The sequence below is a fragment of the Alosa alosa genome, chromosome 8 (assembly GCF_017589495.1).
Source record: "Alosa alosa isolate M-15738 ecotype Scorff River chromosome 8, AALO_Geno_1.1, whole genome shotgun sequence".
Classification (NCBI taxonomy): domain Eukaryota; kingdom Metazoa; phylum Chordata; class Actinopteri; order Clupeiformes; family Clupeidae; genus Alosa; species Alosa alosa.
In genome coordinates this window covers 23,780,105-23,783,584 of record NC_063196.1, presented here as the reverse complement: position 1 = coordinate 23,783,584, position 3,480 = coordinate 23,780,105, and the positions used below count along the sequence as shown (strand labels likewise).

The window sequence follows — 3,480 nt, the reverse complement described above, 5'->3', positions numbered from 1 at the left end:
CACATAGACAGAGAGAGAGATAACACACAAACGGATACACACACTCAGCTTCCACTTCTCAAATAGTCAAATGTGTTGCCAGAACATGCTGAAGAAAAAGTGCAAAGGAACTTATAGATAGGTAGTAAAACCTACAGTAGTATATATATGCAGTCTCTCTCTCTCTCTCTCTCTCCAGTCCCTCTCTCTGTTTCTGTGAAGTTTGAAGCCCAGTGACGTGCGAAGCCAAGCGTTGGCAGATGAGGGATCAGTGGTGTTCATTAACCCACAGTTAGTAGGGTGAGCCTAAAGTGGCCGTGAGGCTGATCCCTGGCCTGCTCGGCGCACCGCTCTGAGGCGCTCTGGGCCACTCTGTAGGGTGGTGCGTCACTCTTCGGCTGCTGAGGGTGGTTTTACCAGCTGAGCTCTCGTCGAGAGACGAGCCCATAGCACACAACGTCACAGGATTGGCCCCGAGCTGGTCTGAGCTGATCTCTAGTGTGCAAACATACACACGTACATATACACACACATACGCACACACCCACACACACACACACACACATATTATGCATACTGGTGCAAAACAGACACAAATGCAACAGACTCACACGCAACAGACTCACATGCAAACACACATGCACAGCCAAAAAATGCAATGTGAACCAAAAACACATGCACATACCCATGCATACACAGAGAGAGAGAGAGTATACATGTATATATAGAGAGAAACACACTATATATATAAACACAGGCACACACACTTCCAAGCTATAAACTTGGCCGAATCTGCATGCAAGTATAAGGAAACTGTACATTCTGTGGGACATCAAAACAGATTCATTGCGTACCATTGCTGAGCAGCAATAGCACATGCCCCATGAGCATGTCTGATAGTTTGTCAGATAAGGATACACATCAACCACAGTGTGGTTAGACAAAGTCGCAAACATGATAGCGGGTGAAGCTCGTTTTGGAGTCCACAACACAACCACTGAAAGCATCTCATCTGACTCATATAGAACCACAGCAAGCTCTTTGAAACTGGAGGGTTGGTGGAACAGATATATTTCCAATAATCCACAACATGCTAAAAAAAATAAAAGATGAAAGATAAACCATTAGCAATTAATAACCATTTGATAAAACAGAGAGACATGCAAAAGGTGACCTAAGATATGAGACATCTTCCCATAAGCCTCTGCTATGGTCATGTATGACTCCTATTGCATTATGGGTAAGGATGAGTCTACACATAAGTCAGACAGGAACTGAACTCTGACCCTCATCACTTAAGCCATTAACTGTTCTTTTCACAAGTAACTTTAAAATGGACTCAGGGGTCTTATGTCAAAACTGACCTCTATGAGAGGTCCACATGTTCACATTCTTATTGAAAAAATAAATAGAATAATTGTGTGTGTGTGTGTGTGTGTGTGTGCGTGTGTGCGGCGTGTGCGCGCGAGCGAGTGTAAATTTGCATGCACCTGTGATCTTGCGTAGATGCTTATCTGTATATTTCTTTATGTGTGTGTGTGTGTGTGTGTGTGTAGTGAGTATGTGCATGCGTGTGTGTGTGTGTGTGTGTGTGTGTGTGTGTGTGTCTGTGTTAGTTAGGGGGGTAATCTACACTAATCCCTCATTATTGGCTGCCACTTTCAGTGACGCAGGTACTCATGGCCGGCTCACACTGATGGATCTTGGGTGACATTTCCCCTGACCTGACACCGCTGACAAACATCACTCGCAACACACTGACATATAACACACACATGCTTGCACACACATACATATATTACATACATACATAAACATTTACAGACATGTACATAAACATGCATCCACACACAGACCCAAAGACACATACACACAGCACACATATAAGCCCAGTCAGACTTATATTTGTGGCACAACATAGACTTGCACAGAAAGAGAGAGAGAGAGAGAGAGAGAGAGCAAGTTTACATTTGTATGTTTGGGATCACAGGAGAGATAAACTGAAAGACTAATTTCAGACGTTCACATAAAAAGCTTTTCTGGCTGAAGCCCCTTGTTTTGACAGAAATGCAGAAGTGTATCAAACTTTAAGGGAGCGCACAGTAACCATCTGAAACGAATGTGGAAAACAAAATACATTCTGGTTTCAAACACCATCAAACTCTTGCTTCTATTTTTCATGCATTTTTTAGATATGCATAATATATACTTATTAATATATGCAATGCATTGCATGCAAACGTTTATTGAGGACATACAATAAGTTGTTGTCTAACGTGGCCAGGATGTTTCACTTTATCCAACACTGCGTGGTACGTAGCCAACTGCTGTGCTGTCTGTTTGCTCGGTAACCTGGCTACTAAAGTGGAAAGTAGATTAGGGGAGGGTTCATGGGTCGGAAATTTCGTCCGATCAGCGTCATTGACTGGCTAAAGGATCTGTCAATCAATTCCACTCTGCGCTGCGCCTTCGTGAGTCTGTCTTTGCGCATCACAAGCTTGCAAGCATCTCTGAAACTGAGCCGTGATGGAAGGCGCAGTCGACACAAAAAGGGAATAAAAAGATGTAACGTCAAGTAAAGTAAGTAAATGTATTCTTCGGAACATTGCGTGGGAAAGTTACTGTCTAAGGTGAACTTTATAACGGAAGGATCTAATCTCTTAACAAAACACAAGAGACAGCTCATGTTTAATATTGCATCGTTGTCATGTTTTCTTTCAGGTTATTCCAGATGCCATGATGTAACATATTTTAACAGTGCATGCAGAGGTGTTTCGCGACTTTTCAACGGTACTCATCCTAATTATCTGCTACTGCCCCTGAGCCTTATGGGGTCACGGACGGAACCGATTGTCCACGGCACGCGCGCAGTCGTCGGACTGTGATCCTCACGGGCGGCGAGAGGCCCGTGAGACGCGTGAAAAGCAAAAAAAAAAAAAAAAAGTTTGGCCGTGGAGAGGAGAAGCAAACAGACAAGAGTTAAAGGGACAGGAAATACACTGGTCGACGCGCACACTTGCTAACGCGCACACAGCTGGAGAGGTCGATCGACAGAGCGCGCAGCGAAAGACTGGCGAGGATACAAATGCACGCCGGCACAACTTACTCCAGGCCACCTGGATGAAAATGACTAGGCCAGATATGTAATCGTGTTTTTTTTCACACATAGGAAAATCGTTATCGTTAAACAAAAGTGGGTTCCTCATCTACGCCAAGACCTAATGTGTCCACGTCGGCGCACTCCATCACTTTGTATTGTCCTTACTAGATAGTGAGGGTGAGGTCTACTTTTAGTTTACACGTTTACGCACTTCTTTGCACACATCTACCTCAAAAAACCAAGATGGAGGAAAACAGCGACTCAGCACGAAGCGAGTGCAACTCCCCGGACGGGGAGAACAGCCACCTCAGCGTGCTGAATTGGGAGCAAGTGCAGCGGCTCGATACCATCCTGACAGAGTCCATCCCCATCCACGGCCGGTGGAACTTCCCGACGCTCGA

The 3,480-nt window shown here is 44.7% G+C and overlaps 1 pseudogene; it reads left to right on the top strand.

The window, feature by feature from the left end:
- The first annotated feature begins 2,482 nt into the window (after window positions 1-2,482).
- LOC125299856 overlaps window positions 2,483-3,480 on the top strand; it is a 4,297-nt pseudogene continuing 3,299 nt past the window's right edge.